The sequence below is a fragment of the Xenopus laevis genome, chromosome 4S, assembly GCF_017654675.1.
Source record: "Xenopus laevis strain J_2021 chromosome 4S, Xenopus_laevis_v10.1, whole genome shotgun sequence".
Taxonomy (NCBI): domain Eukaryota; kingdom Metazoa; phylum Chordata; class Amphibia; order Anura; family Pipidae; genus Xenopus; species Xenopus laevis.
In genome coordinates this window covers 2,637,786-2,656,116 of record NC_054378.1, presented here as the reverse complement: position 1 = coordinate 2,656,116, position 18,331 = coordinate 2,637,786, and the positions used below count along the sequence as shown (strand labels likewise).

General features: G+C 40.8%; 1 protein-coding gene and 1 long non-coding RNA gene across 3 annotated transcripts in view; one reads left to right on the top strand and one right to left on the bottom strand.

Annotated features, from left to right (window-relative positions):
- Positions 1-1,146: 1,146 nt before the first annotated feature.
- On the bottom strand, positions 1,147-14,876 carry LOC121393153. Its single transcript, XR_005960769.1, has 3 exons — positions 14,804-14,876; positions 2,067-2,160; positions 1,147-1,417 (listed from the first exon to the last, which is right to left on the bottom strand). It is a non-coding gene; the product is annotated as an uncharacterized LOC121393153 (long non-coding RNA).
- Positions 14,877-14,969: 93 nt separating this feature from the next.
- Positions 14,970-18,331, top strand: part of rassf7.S (Ras association (RalGDS/AF-6) domain family (N-terminal) member 7 S homeolog) — a 40,445-nt gene continuing 37,083 nt past the window's right edge. The window contains exon 1 of one of the 2 annotated variants that reach the window (XM_018259553.2): positions 14,970-15,139. The gene's annotated coding sequence lies outside the window, so the exon portion shown is untranslated. 2 annotated transcript variants of the gene reach the window in all.

Genomic DNA, 18,331 nt, shown 5'->3' with positions numbered 1-18,331 from the left:
TCCCTAGTGGTGTAAGGGGTGGAATTATGGGATGGGGGAACAACAGCATGTTCCATTCTAACCTGTAGCATTGTCACTTTCAAACTATTGAGACACATGCTGCTTACAGTAGATATTGGCACTGTCGGGCAGAGATGGGCATCAGCATCTTTAATTGGCAGCACTTTTCTTCTATTTGAATAGAAAGCCACTGCAGAAGGTAAAAGGTCTTCCTAGATTGGATGTCCATGATTAAAATGTGTTATGTCCAATCAGCCTTGGATGAATGGTGGAGAGGTAACACCTTCAAATGTAAACAACGGATTGTAACATCTGCTCACAGTTGTATTTACACAATCTTAGGTCATATTTCTGTCGCTGCTGATTTAATTTGACTGCCCATTTGGGATAGCTTTCTCCAAGAACACTGGCTCGGGCTACTGTTTTCCAAGTATTATTTAAAAAAAAAAATCACAGCTAAATGTGCTGACCTCCTCTGAGCTCCACTAGATGAGTTGTTTCTCAAATATTGAGACATACATATGTTGGGCCTCGGTTGGGACCCTGGCTTGGCAGGTTCTGGAGATGTGGAATCCATAGATCTGTAGCAGCAAATAGTGACTAACCAAGGTGCAGATTTGGGGGAAAACACTGCAAACTGATGATCTGGAATAGCAGTACCCACCAGAGGCCTCTAGACACCTGGACCCAGAATTGCTGTCGCTGTTTTGATGATCTTAGTAGAAACCCCTGCATGAGAGCATATGTATTGCTGCCTGTATGGAAAAGACATGCAGTTATTTCTTCTGGCTCCACTGTTTGTCAAGCACAAAGATGAACATATTTTGCCTCATTTAGGGCTAGTCCACACGGGGAGATCGGCAGGCGTTTGCGGTCGCGGCGACAAAGCGCCGCGCCAGTCGCCGCGACCGGCGCAGGCGACAGTTTTGTATGGGCGCCTATGTAAAAACGCCTGTGCTAACCACACCAGGCGATGCGCTTTTCAAAAGTCGCCTGAAAAAGCCTGGCGAGGCATTTTCAGGCGACTGTTGAAAAGCGCATCGCCTCGTGTGGTTAGCACAGGCGTTTTTACATAGGCGCCCATACAAAACTGTCGCCTGCGCCGGTCGCGGCGACTGGCGCTGCGCTTTGTCGCCGCGACCGCAAACGCCTGCCGATCTCCCCGTGTGGAATAGCCCTTACAAGGCACAAAAGACTTGTGATGAAAAGGTGACATTCTTCTGAAAGTTTTTTTCTCTCCTCTTCTAAAATATTGTGACATCATTCATTGTACTCCAAAGCCTGTTTTCTTTTCATTAGCAAAGCCGATCTGTCCATCTCCCCCCCTGTGTCTCCAGTTTTTGAAAACTTTGTCAAGTGGTTAATAAAGCATGGCAGACAGGATCAACTGAAGCTTCTCTTTCCAGTCGGTTGGTTCCTGCAATACAAATGCAATACAAGTACAGCATACAATCATGAGTTTATCATAAAAAGATATATATATATATATATATATTTATATTACTAAAATGTGTGTCAAGATACCTACAGATTGTAAAGCAATAATTCCAGCAGCACTCCGATATGTGAATCAAAGATTATTTATTCATGCCATTAGCAGAGCGACGTTTCGGGCTATTCCAGCCCTTTATCAGGCTAAATGCACTGTGTAACAACATACTTAAATAGGTGATTTAGGGGGAGGGGTTACACCCTGGTTCCCACCTCCCAGTGTGGGACACAATTCCCAGCATTCCCAGTGAGAATATCCAAAAAATTAGTGAATCAAATACATTAGTGGTGAATAATATAAAAACAGTTAAAACATTTATAATATAACAAATGTTAAAACATATATATCATAGCAAGTGTTAAAAATGTAAAGTGCTCAGTGTTCTTGAGATTCCAAAAAACTTGGAGGGTCGAAAAAAGTCCAAAAAGATCATCTGGATCCAATGATCCCCCAATGATCCCCCAATGATCCATGTATTGTGCAATTGTGTCACTTTTATATTAAAAAGCGGGTTAGTAGATAAAACGATAAAAACATTCAAATTCTGTTGCCATTTAAACATTTAAACACTTACATATTTATGCTCAACATCTGGAGTGCTGGGTACCTACAGTTGTCAAGACACCAGCAAAGACACCAGCAAATCCCAGGATAGGAGCAGTGAAATTCTATAAGACAAAAATATCACGTATTAAATCAGTATCACTGAGAATACTACATTGTATTGCATTGAAAAAACAATTTGTTACACTTAAAGCATGATTTCTTCAGAATTACCATTCTAAATAAACAATTCAGGGGTATATTCTCTTTAGTCCCCCAGGACTCAACGTACCTAATCTCAATATCCATTGCATTTCCAATTTTTTTTAATAAATAAATTCTATCTATTCTACCTACAGATTGTTTCCCACACTGTTCTCTGCAAAACACCAGCATAGGCTGTAATTGCCCATATCCATAAATCAGGAGATTATCTTGACATAAGGCTCTTTTCATTAGGAGACACCTCCAGGGCATTATAACGTCAAGATGCAAATATTTTAGGTTTACTGAACAGGCATGTATCCAATTGCAGTTGGAGCAATACTCTGTGCTTAGAAGGATTAATAAGTGGTACACTTATAAAGTCAGATGTGTCGCATGAGGACTCCATCAACACCAAGATGTGGTCCTCAGCCCATCAGGATTTTTGAACATGCTGAATAAATACCACGTTGATCTTCAGACATATATAGGTGGCACAGCCAACTGGGAGGCCCCTGTAGATGGGCCAATATGTTTCTGACTTGGTCTGGATTCATCAGTTTTAGCAACATTTGTATGGCCAACTTAAAGTCTATAGATTGAGGCTAAGCACACTTAGGGAGATGCAACCTTTTGTTGGATCAGGCTGATCCAACAATTTGAGCCCCAGACTAAAGATTGGATTATAAAAGGGGTACAAACTTGTTGGAGAGAGGACCTAATCAACTGGAAAACTGGAAACTGGAAAACTGGGCAGCAAACTGGAAAATGAGGTTCAATGTTGATAAATGTTGGCAAAAATAATATAAATGCAATTTATACACTAAATGGCAGTGTGTTGGGAGTTTCCTTAAATGAGAAGGATCTTGGGGTTTTTGTAGATAACACGTTGTCTAATTCTGAGCAGTGTCATTGTGTGGCTACTAAAGCAAATAAAGTTCTTGTATAAAAAAGGGCATTAACTCAAGGGATGAAACATAATTGTGTCTCTTTATAGGTCCCTGGTGAGGCCTCATCTGGAGTATGGGGGCAGTTTTGGACTCCAGTCCTTAAGAGGGATATAAATGAGCTGGAGAGAGTGCAGAGACTAAGTGCAACTAAACTGGTTAGAGGGAGGGAAGAGTTAAATTATGAGGGGAGACTGACAAGGTTGGGGTTGTTTTCTCTGGAAAAAAGGCGCTTGTGAGGGGACATGATTAGACTTTACAAGTACATTAGAGGACATTATAGACAAATAGCAGGGGACCTTTTTACCCATAAAGAGAATCACGTACCAGAGGCCTCCCCTTCAGACTAGAGGAAAAGAAGTTTCATTTAAAGGAACAGAGTAGGAGGTTCATCACAGTCAGGACAGTGAGGTTGGGAAATGCACTGCCGGGTGATGATTCAGTTAATGACTATAAGAGGGACTTGGATGATTTCTTGGACAGACATAATACAAAGGCTATTGTGATACTAAACTCTATAGTTAGTATAGATATGGGTATATATCATTTATGTGACAGTAGGGAGTGGGGTGTGTATGGGGCTGGGTTTTCATTTGGAGGGGTTGAACTTGATGGACTTTGGCTTTTTTCAACCCAATTTAACTATGTAACTAACCATGTAACATACCAGTGCTCAAAATAAAATTGCTCAATAGGTATCCGGCTGATCATAGATGGAGTATGGCATTTTGACCGCCATGGTTTTCTGTGAAAGCACAACAGTTGTCAGACCATGCACTTTTGGTGCATCAGAAGTTAGCAAAAGGGATGCTCCCAGGTTTATTAAAGGTGCATGAAGACACTCACATGTGGCTAAAAAGTTACTTTTTTATGCACCTTTAATAGATTTGGGAGCACCCCATTTGATAACGTCAGATACAGATATATTCATATTATTGTGCATTAGAATTGAACATACCCAGCATGTTGCGAGTCAAAAAAATTAAATGCCCCAGTCCAGTATTAATACACTTTCTGGGATTTGTAATCTGAACTAATGTACAAATATAAGTCATACTTCGGCTCCTGCCTGCCCCTTGAGTAAAGGTTATATTCATTTTTATTATGAAAAATATTGCATTTTCATTTTCAGCTACTTTTTAATGCTAGTCGCCTTTAGGGACATTGAGGACGGTGGGACACCTTAAAAGAAAATCTTGTCAGAATAAGAGATTTGCTAAGAGACTGTTTAAAGCAGAATAGCTATAAAAACAATACTTGAGTGTATAACCAGGTATTCATGCAACTATTTATACTTCCTCTCCCGTATCCAGTACAGGTATGGGATCAGTTATCCGGAAACCTGTTATCCAGAAAGCTCCGAATTAAGGACAGGTGTCTCCCATAGACTCCATTTAATCCAAATACTCCAAATTTGTAAAAATAATTTCCTTTTTCTGTGTAATAATAAAACAGTCGCTTGTACTTGATCCCAACTAAGATATAATTAATCCTTATTGGAAGCAAAACCAGCCTATTGGCTTTATTTAATATTTATATGATTTTCTGGTTCGGGATTCGGCCAGGATTCGGCCTTTTTCAGCAGGATTCAGCCGAATCCTTCTGCCCGGCCGAACCGAATCCGAATTTGCATATGCAAATTAGGGGTGGGGAGGGAAACCGCGTAACTTTTTGTCCCAAAACAAGGAAGTAAAAAAATGTTTCCCCTTCCCAGCCCGAATTTGCATATGCAAATTAGGGTTCGGATTCGGTTCGGTTTTCGGCCAAATCTTTCACAAAGGATTCGGGGGTTCAGCTGAATCCAAAATAGTGGATTCGATGCATCCCTAGCAGATTTACATAGGCTCGAATATTGAGGGTTAATTAACCCTCGATATTCAACTGCCGAAGGTAAATCCGCAACGATTTACCGCAATTAGTTCGATCGAACGAAAAATCGTTCGATCGAACAATTAAATTAGAAGGATTTTAATCAATCGATCGAGCAATTTTTTCTACAACCAAAAAAACCTTAGAAAGCCTATGGGGACCTTCATTTAGATGGCGAAGTAGGGGGTCAAAGTTTTTTTTAAAGAGGCAGTTCGATTCGAAGTCGTAGTCCGAAATAGCTAATTCGATGGTCGAAGTAGCCATAAAAAAACATTCAAAGTTTTTTTTTATTCTATTCCTTCACTCGAGCTAAGTAAATGGGCCCCTTAAGGTATGAAGATCCAAATTATGGAAAGATCCCTTATGCGGGAAAACCCAAGGTCCTGAGCATTCTGGATAACAGGTCCCATACCTGTATTTTATATATTTATGCAGTGATTGGTGCAATGCACTGATAGGTTGTTATGAGTGCCACTGAAATGAACCTGGTGTTGGCAGAAAAACTTGATTCTCGGCTTCTAACTGTTGCTTCCTATTTTTGAGCAGAAAGGCGCCGGAGGAAAACGGAGTCTGTGCTTCTAGGTTTATGCCAAATTTGTGCTGTTAGCTACTGTGCCAAGTGCCGGCTGGAAACAAGTGTCTCATTCATGATGTGCTCGAAAGTACGAGTTTGGGTTTGTATGGGAAGAGCTACTGCGTGCATCTCACCTGTGCACAGGTTGTACAATCATATAAGCCCTTTCATTGTTCTTGGGGAGAAACATAATTATAAAGGTGTAAATAAAATATATATATATATAATGATCTTTGTTTATTTGTCAATGGGCAATCCTTCCATTGTAGTGTTCTGCTTGCTTCATCTTCAAGTTAACTTTTAGTATGTTTTACTATTTCTAGCAACTTTGCAATTGGTTTTATTTATTTTTCTATCGTTTTTGCATTATTTGCTTTCTCGGGCTGCCAAACACTATTGCTCTCTGAGGCTACAACTATTGTTATTGATACTGTGTATTACTTACTGTATCTTTCTATGCAGGCCCTCTCCTATTCATATCCCCATCTCTCATTCAAACCACTGCCTGGTTGCTAGGGTAATTTGGACCCTGACAACCAGACAGCTGCTGAAATACCAAAATGGAGAGCTGCTAAACAAAAACCTGAATAACTGAAAAACCAAAAAGAAATGAAGACCAATGACAAATTGTCTCAGAATGTCAATGTCTACAACATACTAAAAAGTTAATTTAAAGGTGAACTACCCCTTTAAGTATTATTTAATTGTATTGACAGGGGTCATTAAACACTCTAGATTTATCAGAGTGAAGTTAGAGATCACCACCGTCCGCAGAGTGAAATACCGCCTCATTGAAAGGTCATACTTTCTACACTTTAAGAGCTGAATTTCTGTTTAAAAAAATAACTAAAAATGTGTCTCCAGAGGCAGTTTTTTTTCAACCCTTGTAAAGTGACACCTGAGGCAAGGTTCTCCACCATGGTCTCTGAGCTCCTCCCTCTAATGCATATGACACCTACTGTCTGTCATTTGTATAAATATATTGTCCATTCAGAGTTTAGTCCAGTGTTTTGCTTACTCCTAAGTACAGGTATCGGATCCCTTATCCGGAAACCCAAAATCCCAGATTAGGGGAGGGAGGGGAGAGACGGACGAGAGGCGAGAGAGCAACGGAGGGGAGAGAGACAGAGGGAAGCGAGGGGAGATCGATGGAGGGGAGAGACAGAGGGGAGGGAAACGGAGGAGAGGGGAGAGTGACGGAGGGGAGAGAGAAGGAGAGGAGAGCAATGGAGGAAAGGGAGGGCCACAGAGGAGAGGGAGGGAGGGGAGAGCAATGGACATGGGGTAGGCACAGGGGCGCTCCACCAATGAGGCGAGTTGAGACACTCGCCTGAGGCGGCAGCGCCCCCTGGTTTCATTTTCGATCGCACGATCAATCGAATGCCTTTTTAATCGATCAAAAACTTTCCCATAGGCTTTTAAAGCAATTCGGTAGGTTTTAGGTGGCGAGGTAGGCAGTCAAAGTATTTTTAAAAGAGACAGTACTTCGACTATCGAATAATTGCAGCGTTTTTGCGCTCGATCTATTCGAATCGTTCTACTCAGGCGAATTTACGCCAATTCGATAGACGAGGAGCACAAAAAACGACTCGAAATACGAGTTTTTTTCCCTCTATTCATTCACCCGAGCTTGGTGAATGTGCCCCCTAGTGGTGTTTTATGCCTGTTTTTGGTGCTTTGCCCCATGCCCTACCATTAGTAATTATTAGGTTTCTCTTTAATCCGTGCCACTTGTTTACTAGCAACACACAGCACAACAAGATCAAAGAGAAGTTGTAATAAAAAGGCTTCAATTATAAATTAAGTATTCTTTAAGATGCAGAGACAAAAACAATCTTTAGTTTTGGATATGGCGTATGAGCCCTGTACCTATGATATAATGAATGTGAATAGGCATTTCTACCATCGCTTACATCGTTTTAATCCAATTTCTAAAAGACAAAAGCAGCCCACTTGACAGTCAAGTAGTCGATTGGAGCTTTTCATTTCAGACTAAAGGTCCCCATAGACGCGACGATTCTTCTTGCCGAACGACCGATTTTAGGGAAGTCCGACCAATCCTTCGAAATTATCGTGCGGTTAGTGGTATTCGAACGATCGTACATCTTACGATTTTTTCGGCCGACATCTGTCGGGAAATTGATCGGCCAGGTCAAAAAATCTTTGTCGGCCCCAGTGCAATCTCTCTATGTTTGCAGGGCCAAGCAGGCAGCTCCCCTTTGTTTTCCTGCCAAATTGGTCTTTTTAGTTGATGGTAAATTCGTACGATCGTTCTGAGAAGATATTGGTCTCACGATCAGGATCTGATCTTTTAAAAATCTCAACATCTATGGCCAGCTTTAGGGTTTCTGAACACTAAATACTTTTGCAATCGGCGTTTTATCTCTTAAGCAACAGAACAAATACACAAATGGGGTTTGCGATGGAATTTTCGACTGGATATGTTTGCTTAACAAGGGCACTTCCAGTACTCATAACTGTAAGAACAAAGTCAGCCAGCCGTCGTCATGAGATCAGAAATAAACACAACAGTAATTATATTGTGTGCAGTCCTACTTTATATAAACTATGGGGAACACAAAGTTTGTTTTCACCCTTTGGATAGTGGAGTATCCCCAGTTCGCCATTAATAATCATAAAAATGAGCAAAGTTACTCTTATCCGAGCTCTCACCTGTGTTTTGCTTTGCCCCATCCCTTTTGTTTGCTGGAATTTATAAAAAGACAAGTTAAAAAAACCATTTCTGTGATATCTGGGAGTAAAGTGTATGGAAAGAAGTGTATGGGAAATCTTCAGTATAAAAAATGGAGGGGTCCTGATCATTCCATGGCACCCCTTCAGGACCGCCATCAGAAATCGCAGGGCCCCATACGACAAAATTTCCTGGGCCCCCTGGGTTGCGCCCACCGCAAGCCCGACCTACAGGTCCGCCCTCCCCACCACACAGTAAAAAAACAAAAAAAATATTGGTGGCTAGGGTTCCCACATGTTAATAAAAAATAAAAAGATATGGGTGGTCAGGGCCCCCCATAAAAACACATTTGTGGCCAGGGCCCCCCCCATTAAAAAATATTGGCCAAAATTGGTGGTCAGGCCCCCCCCCACACATCATAATAAAATTGGTGGCCAGGGCCCCTTAAACGTCCATGCCTTCCCAAAGTCAGTAGCTCTCAGAAAGATGGGGGGGCCTGGCTAATCAAGTAAGTGTGGTGTGGCCAGGGTCCCCCTTATCCTCGGGCCCCCTACAACTCTCCCCCCTGTCCCCCCCTAATGGCTGCCCTACACCCCTTATCCTGTTTTCCCCCATTGTTTACCCACTTGGCCTTTTCGTTGGTTACATGGCAGGTTGATGTACCAGTAGATTGGCTTTGGTGGGCAGCAGATCACTTCAATTCAGCATTGACTACAATGGCCTGGTAAATGGGCACCGTTAATTTAAACTATTCTCTGTTTTACACCCTGTGGTGAAACTGTCTATAAAGTCTGGGCACATCAGAGGATATTGACACTATATGAAAGAGGGGCTTTCTGCATCTAATCACTTTTATCAATCACTTACAGCAGAGCCACTATCAGTAACCATGTCGCCCCATAGTACTAAGTTAGGGTCCCCTTCCCCCCAGGGGACCCTAATTATTTGTCACCTGGGCCCCCTGGGTGGTGGGCCATGCCAAGATGTAAAAATAGGACCCCGGATTAAAAAAAAAACCCTTGCATATATCGTCAAGCCCATGATCCTCACTGAATATGCCCCAATTATGGTAAAACCACCCATGAGTTAACTAAACCCCACCTATTCTCCCACAGCCCTGCCCCCAGGGGTATATCTGTCACGAGGCAAGGTGAGAATCATTATTATTTCAAAAATATATATTCCAAGGCATTCTATAAAAGTTTTATTTCACATCAAATATTAAAAAAGTGGGCATACCGACCAATTGACGCTCCGCCTTACGCATTTCGTACCCAACCGGCATATGTATAAGTACCGGTTGGGTACGAAACTCAATTGGTCTGTATGCCTACTTTCTAATATTTGATGTGAAATAAAAATTGATTTTTTAACTTTTATAGAATGCCTTGGAATATATTTTTTTGAAATTGTTACATGTGCCTTTTTGACTGGCCTTATAGACTGCAGCAGTTGGTCAGTATTTCTTCTTTGAGAATCATTATTAAACATGAAATTCGGCTCTGTTTGTGCAGAGAGCATAATTGTGCTCTCTGTGCTAGCGATGTATCATGGTGGCACTTTGTTTCATTGAGACTGTAAGGCAGGGGGCCCCAACCTTTTTTACCCATGAGCCACATTCAAATGTAAAAAGAGTTGGGGAGCAACACAAGAATGAAGTGCCTTGGGGTGCCAAGTAAGGCCTATGATTGGCTATTTGGTACCCCATATGTGGACTGGCAACCTACAGGAGACTCTACTTAGTTATAATTAGTTTTTATGCAATTAAAACTTGCTTTCAAGCTTGGAATTAAAAAATAAACCCCTTCTTTGGGGACTTTGAGAGCAACATCCAAGGGGTTGGAGAGCAACATGTTACTCACGAGCTACTGGTTGGGGATCATTGCTGTAAGGTATATGGTCAGTAGGGGGTGTGAGGGGGATGCCTATGTGCAGTGCCAGAGAACAAAGAATCTAAATAGATGGAATAATAGATTATAGTATGTAAAGAAATAGAAGAATAGAGGTTGAGTTAGGAGAGGAAGAATAACAGTACTGAGAGTGGCCCCTGGTCTAAGGTTTTTGGGTGGCCCCTGGTGTCCCAGTCCAACACTGCCTAAGCGCCTGGGGGATGCAATACTGAAGTTATGGGGGCTAGGGCCACAAAGGGGCTATAATCAGTAATCTGAAATACGCTTGGTAGTAGCCTCCTCTCTTTTCAACATTCAGGAGGATTTTGGCCAAAGTCTATTCACGGCAAAGCCAATTCACCCCTTCTGAATGCAGAAAAGAGAGGAGGTTACAGCCTGCGGAAGGGCTAAATCAGACAGCATATTTCAGATAGCTGGCCCCCGGGTGGCCCTAGCTTTAAAGGAGAAGGAAGAGCATATTTAATTAGGGGTGCCAAAAGTTAGGCACCGCCAAGTGATTAAATACACTTACCTCACACCCCAGGCTGGTGCTTCTATCAGGAGAAAACTGCAACAGTCCAGGGGTTCTTCCATCGAGCAACATGGATTAATCGGCTTTCTTCTTCCTTCAAATTTCCCGGGGCAGACGCATGCGCAGTACAACGAAATAGCGACTTCTTCATTAAAGTTTGGCTTTCCATGCGCACCCGTGCAAAAAAATTAGAAGCTGGAAGTCGATCGCTGGGAGACGCCACAATGATCCAGGACTTCAAACTTGTCACAGGGGGTCACCATCTTGGAAAGTGTCTGTGACACTCACATGCTCAGTGGGCTCTGATTGGCTGTTGAGAAGCTAAGCTTAGGGCTCGTCACTAATTATCCAGCAGCAGAAAATGAGCTTCCCTGGCTGTAATATAAGCTGATGCTACAGGTTTGCTGGTTATTCAATTCTGATGCTAATTGCACTGGTTTCTGTGCTGCCATGTAGTAATTATGTGTATTAATTACTAATCAGCCTTATATTGTGACATTTCTATTCTATGTGTACTGTATATTGTGAGTGGCTCCCTAAGCTCAGTAAGTGACAGCAGCACAGAGCATGTGAATCAGTGAATCAGCAGAAAAGAAGATGGGGAGCTACAGGGGCATCTTTGGAGACACAGATCTTTACTGCTAAAGGGCTGTGGTTGCCTTGGGCTGGTACAGAAGCACAAAACATCATGTACAACATTTCTAGTTACTTCTTTAGTTAGGCTTTAGTTCTCCTTTAACACCGGCAAGTCCATCCAGTTATCTGTCATTACTTTGTCTTTCAGTGCAGTTTGGATGAGTGCCTTCCCATTGTGATGAGTGACCCTCACCCTAACCCCCTTTCCCTCCTCACGGCTTTTTTTTTTGTTCCTCATCTTCAGGCAGAGTCACACCGCCCCATTAATCTCCAGGGTCCCCCCCTCCCCTCCACACACACAAACAAATTCACTCAATGCTTCTCTCATTGGTCACCAACTTCTTTTTGAATCCGGAGTGTCATGGCAACCAAAAGTCTTGTGTCCTGAGAGATGCCCACCCAGCAGAGTAACAAGTGGGACGCAGGCAGCAGAGCAATCCCCATCCAAGAAACGTGTGTCGCTGATTTTCCTAACGTCGGGATTCGACTTTTTCTCGGTCTAATCAGGTGAGAACTTGGGTTTGGCATCAAGATATGAAAAAGCGTTGTTACCGTATATCTACGGAATTATGGGAAATACTTTTGTGTTTATGGTTAATAGTAACTTCAACAAAAACTCTCCTTACTTGGTTAGCAGCTAAGGATTCTGGGGGGGAGTTGTAGTTCAGCATAAGCAACACAAGTATTAACCAAATTTAGGCAAACAGACAAGGTTCATTCTCACAATAAAATGCCTTATAGCCCAGTTATTATAACGTGATTTCATTTCTCAGAGCTCTATTATAAAAGATTTATTTTGTCTCTGTAAGTTCCCCACCCAACAGGATTGTGAATATTAGGGGGCTGGTAAAACTAATCTGTTTGCTTCAAAAACACTTTCAAATGGGGGTCGCTGACCCCATCTAAATGCTCTGTAAGGCTACACATGTATTGTTATTGCTACTTTTTATTACTCCTCTTTTTTATAACCACAAATAATAAAAAATGAAAACCAATTGCAAATTCTCTCAGAATATCCCTCTCTACAACATACTAAAAGCTCATTTAAAAGGGTGGTTCACCTTTAAGTTAACTTTTAGTTTAGTTACAGAATGGCCAATTCTAAGCAACTGTTGAAATTGTCTTCATTGTTTATTTTTTATAGTTTTTGAATTATTTGCCTTCTTCTACTGAGTCTTTCCAGCTTTCAAATGGGGGTCACCGACCCCATCTAAAAAACAAATGCTGTGTAAGGCTACAAATGTATTGTTATTGATACTTTTTATTACTGATCTTTCTATTCAGGCCTCTCCTTTTCATATTCCAGTCTCTTATTCATATTAGTGCCTGGTTGCTAGGGTAATTTGGACCCTAGCAAACCGATGGCAGTAAATGCAAACTGGAGAGCTGCTGAATAAAAAGCTAAATAAGTCAAAAAACACAAATAATAAAAAAAGAAAACCAATTGCAAATTGTCTCAGAATATTCCTCTCTACATCATACTAAAAGCTCATTTAAAGGTGAATGGCCAGAATGGCCAATTCTTAGCAACTGTTGAAATTGTCTTCATTTTTTATAGTTTTTGAATTATTTGCCTTCTTCTTCTGAGTCTTTCCAGCTTTCAAATTGGGGTCACTGACCCCATCTAAAATCAAATGCTCTGTAAGGCTACAAATGTATTGCTATTGTTACTTTTTAATAGTTATTCTATCCGGGCCCTCTCTTATTCATATTCCAGTCTTTTATTCAAATCAGTGCATGGTTGCTAGGGGAATTTAGACCCTAGCAACCAGATGGCTGAAATTGCAAACTGCTGAATAAAAAGCTAAATAACTTAAAAACCACAAATAATAAAAAAATGAAAACCAATTGCAAATTATCTCAGAATATCCCTCTCTACATCATACTAAAAGCTCATTTAAAGGTGAATGGCCAGAATGGCCAATTCTAAGCAACTGTTGAAATTGTCTTCATGGTTTATTTTTTATAGTTTTTGAATTATTTGTCTTCTTCTTCTGAGTCTTTCCAGCTTTCAAATGGGGGTCACTGACCCCATCTAAAAAATAAATGCTCTGTAAGGTTACAAATGTATTGTTATTGTTACTTTTTATTCCTCATCTTTCTATTCAGCCTCTCCTATTCATATTCCAGTCTCTTATTCAAATCAGTGCCTGGTTGCTATGGTAATTTGGACCCTAGCAACCAGATGGCAGAAAATGCAAACTGGAGAGCTGCTGATTAAAAAGCTAAATAAATCAAAAAACACAAACAATAAAAAAAGAAAACCAATTGCAAATTATCTCAGAATATCCCTCTCTACATCATACTAAAAGCTCATTTAAAGGTGAATGGCCAGAATGGCCAATTCTAAACAACTGTTGAAATTGTCTTCATTGTTTATTTTTTATAGTTTTTGAATTATTTGCCTTCTTCTTCTGAGTCTTTCCAGCATTCAAATGGGGGTCACCGACCCCATCTAAAATCAAATGCACTGTAAGGCTACAGATGTATTGCTATTGTTACTTTTTAATAGTTATTCTATCCGGGCCCTCTCCTATTCATAGTCCAGTCTCTTATTCAAATCAGTGCATGGTTGCTAGGGGAATTTAGACCCTAGCAACCAGATGGCTGAAATTGCAAACTGCTGAATAAAAAGGCAAATAACTTAAAAACCACAAATAATAAAAATGAAAACCAATTGCAAATTATCTCAGAATATCCCTCTCTACATCATACTAAAAGCTCATTTAAAGGTGAATGGCCAGAATGGCCAATTCTAAGCAACTGTTGAAATTGTCTTCATTATTTATTTTTTATAGTTTTTGATTTATTTGCCTACTTCTACTGAGTCTTTCCAGCTTTCAAATGGGGGTCACCGACCCCATCTAAAAAATAAATGCTCTGTAAGGCTACAAATGTATTGTTATTGCTACTTTTTAATAGGTATTCTATCCGGGCCCTCTCTTATTCATATTCCAGTCTCTTATTCAAATCAAGGTATAGTTGCTAGGGGAATTTAGGCCCTAGCAACCAGATGGCAGAAATTGCAAACTGCAGAGCTGCTGAATAAAAAGCTAAATAAGTCAAAAACCATTAAAAATAAAAACCAATAGCAAATTGTCTCAGAATATCCCTCTCTACATCATTCTAACAGTTAATTTAAAGGTAAACAACCCATTTAAGTGAAATAAATGCAGTAATAGTGAATAAGACTGGTGTGAGGATTCTTCAGGCTGACACAACCAGTACATATTTATATTCTCATTATTATCACAACATTGAAGCTGTTGAGAGTAGACAAGGGCCACACACAGACAGCTGAACTCTTGTACCACTAGACTGGCTCAAATCATCACCCAAACTGTCTCAATAAGGTGTAACACTCACCCCCTACCTCTGTCTCAGTCTAAAATATAAAAGAAACAAACAGAAATGGGAGCACTTACCCTTATCGACCGAAGGAAACAGACGGAAAGGGTTAAACGTGGGGAGAATGACCTCAGATAGAGCAGATGACACCTAGCCACACCCATACCTGCAAAAACGGGGCGTGGCGTATAGAACTCGCTTAGGGATGAGCGGATTTGGCAGGTGTGGGCGGAACAGGAAGCAGGGGCTGGCCAATAGCAGGGCTGGGAGCTGAAGCAGGTTGTTCCCCGGCTCATTCCAGGAGAGAGCAGTGTGGGGAGAGGAGCAGCTGTTTAGTGACTGGATTTGTCATTTCTCTCCTTCAGACTTTATCACTGGGATCCTGTGAGACAGGAGAGTGGCCTGAAGCCCAGGTAAGACTTGTAACTTCCCCAGTCGGTCTCTGGCACTTTATTACATGTTCTATCACAAGGAATGTTTAATTTTAATATCCCAACTTGTCTCTCACTGTTTGTAAAGTTGTAGTTCAACTACAGCACCAGGCTCGGCTTACAGGTTGTGTTCTGGATATTCATCAGCATCTTCAGCATTTCTCTTATTCTTCCATTACAACTTGACAACTGTGAATAGAGATTCCTATGTGGGAACAAGTGATATTTCCACTCAGAAATGATACAATTCAGTTGTTTATAGAGGAAGTAAAAATGGGGGTTTTGTTAAATATGAATATAAATAAATAAATATGAAGTCACATCAGAGTCTGATGATTTATAACGTTGCGCCTTTATGGGATCATGGGACTAATAGATGACTTATGTCGTTTTTATTTCTAAATTTACACTGCAAATAATTGACTGTACAATATAAAATGTCATTCCTGAAGCAGCAAGTGTATTTAGTTGTAATATTGGTGTGTAGGTGCATCTCAGGTCATTTTGCCTGGTCATGTGCTTTCAGAAAGAGCCAGCACTTTAGGATGGAACTGCTTTCTGGCAGCCTGTTGTTTCTCCTACTCAATGTAACTGAATGTGTCTCAGTGGGACCTGGATTTTACTATTGAGTGCTGTTCTTAGATCTACCAGGCAACTGTTATCTTGTGTTAGGGAGCTGCTATCTGGTTACCCATCTGGTTCCCATTGTTCTGTTGTTTGGCTGGCCATAGACACAAAGATGTCATAAGATTTTCGGAACGTGTGTGTAGAGTCCCGACATTTTTCATCTGGCAGAAATTGGTCGTTTGGTCGATCGTTCAGGGCTGCGGGTAGTATCTCTGCGTGTATTGCCGATAGGGATGCACCGAATCCAGGATTCGGTTTGGGATTCGGCCTTTTTTAGCAGGATTCGGATTCGGCTGAGTCCTTCTGCCTGGCCGAACCGAATCCAAATCTTAATTTGCATATGTAAATTAGGGGTGGGTATAGAAATCACGTGACTTTTTGTCACAAAACAAGGAAGTAAAAAATGTTTTTCCTTTCCCACCCCTAATTTGCATATGCAAATTAAGGTTCAGGTTCGGTATTCGGCCAAATCTGTCGCAAAGGATTCAGGGGGTTCGGCCGCATCTAAAAAAGTGGAATCGGTGCAACCCTAATTGCCGATCGTACGATTTTCAGTGGGAGACTGTCACTAGCTTTGTCTATGGTACGATTGCTGTCGGGCAGAACATCGGCTGATCTGTTCTTTAACTACTTTATTCGGTCGGAATGGTAAGACTTTGATCTGAATGGTTAGAGGCAGGTCGGGAGATGGGAAAGTCCGATCGTACGTTGATTTGTACGATCGGATCTTTGCGTCTGTGGCCAGCTTTAGGCTGCTGGGGGGGGGGAATGGAGGGGGTGATATCATTCCAACTTGCAGCACAGCAGTAAAGAGTGACTGAAGTTTATCAGAGCACAAGTCACATGACTTGGGGCAGCTGGGAAATTGACAATATGTCTAGCCCCATGTCAGATTTCAAACTTAAATATAAAAAAAATCTGTTTGCTCTTTTGAGAAATGGATTCGCTTTAGAGGCACATACTTGGGTAAATGAGGACAGCGTTTGCATTCAAAGGCGTAAGGGGAGTGGCCTGCGTCCCCCATATAAGTGTATCTAACAATGCCTTGTTTGTGAAAATAACTTTTCCCTACATTTATCTGTACATGTACGGGATCTATTATGCCACACCCAAAAACGATTTCCTTTTTCAGTGTAATAATAAAACAGTATCTTCTACATGATCCCAACTAAGATATAATTAATCCTTACTGAAAGCAGAACCAGCTCATTGGGTTTAATTCATGTTTACTTGATGTTATAGTAGACCAGGTATGTAGATCCAAATTACAGAAAGATCCATTATCCGTAAAGCACCAGGTCCTGAGCATTCTGGATAACACCTGTTCTTGCATCTGTACACGACTATAAAGCTATGGCATTTACCATTTGTATCTGATCTATAATTTACTTGCTCCGTTTGTATGATTGTTGTCTCTTTTTTGTTTTTTTATAAAGTTATATATTTAAAGGGGTAGCTACACCCAAAATCTGTTACCTTTGCTTAATGAAAGAACATGTCATTTTAAACTGCTTTCCAATATACACTAATTAAGCATTTTCAATAGTTTTTAAAGTTCTGTGATTGCTATCAAAACCTGTATCTATAATATCTATAAGCAATTAATAATCGCTGCGCTTCTGGAACCTGAGCCGGTTGATTAACGAATCTGAAGAATAACGGACTACATTGTTTCAGGAGTCATAACTAGAGAAAGGACCAAACAATTACATTTTTTTTGGGTGGAGATTCCCTTTAAAGTTATTAGATGGTGCTTTTGATTCATTTTCCCACACCTGCACCAATGTAAGATGCAGCCTAACCTGCTATTTAAAAGCCAGATGACAACCTAATCTGCATATAATTACCTGCTGAGGGACTGTGATCATGTGATGAGACTGCCAGCTGCTCAGGTGCAAATACCTTTGGGCATGGGAAGATAATTAGTGGCTTATGTGAATTGATTCCCATACAAATCCTAGAAGGGCACCTGCTAAAAAGCACACTGGTTCCTTATCAATGAACACATTATAACACTGACAGGTCTAAAGTTCCCGCCCCTTCATAGAAAATTATAGGTTATGTTGTTCTTTAATAGGTTGCAGGCAAACATCTCCTTTGCATGTCATTGCCTGTTAAAACAACACACTGCATCCCAAAATGTATTATTATTCCTCTTTATTATATTAATTGTTACCGTTTCTCAAACCCTGTTGCTCTGCACTGCCTATATGTCTTCTTCATAATTATGCATCATCTTAAAGGGGAAGTAAAGTCTAAAATAGAATAATGCTAGACATTTTGTATGCTAAACATAAACATGAACTTACTACACCACAAGCCTAATCAAACAAATGATTTATGCTTTCAAAGTTGGCCACAGGGGGTCACCATCTTGTGACTTTGTTATACATCTTTGTAAGACCAAGACTGTGCACATGCTCAGTGTGATCTGGGCTGCTTAGGGATCGTCATAAATGATCAAAACAGCACACGTCAAATAATATCTGCCAGAAGGCGATACAACAAGACTGATTAATAATCAGAATATACAGACTGCACTGGGTC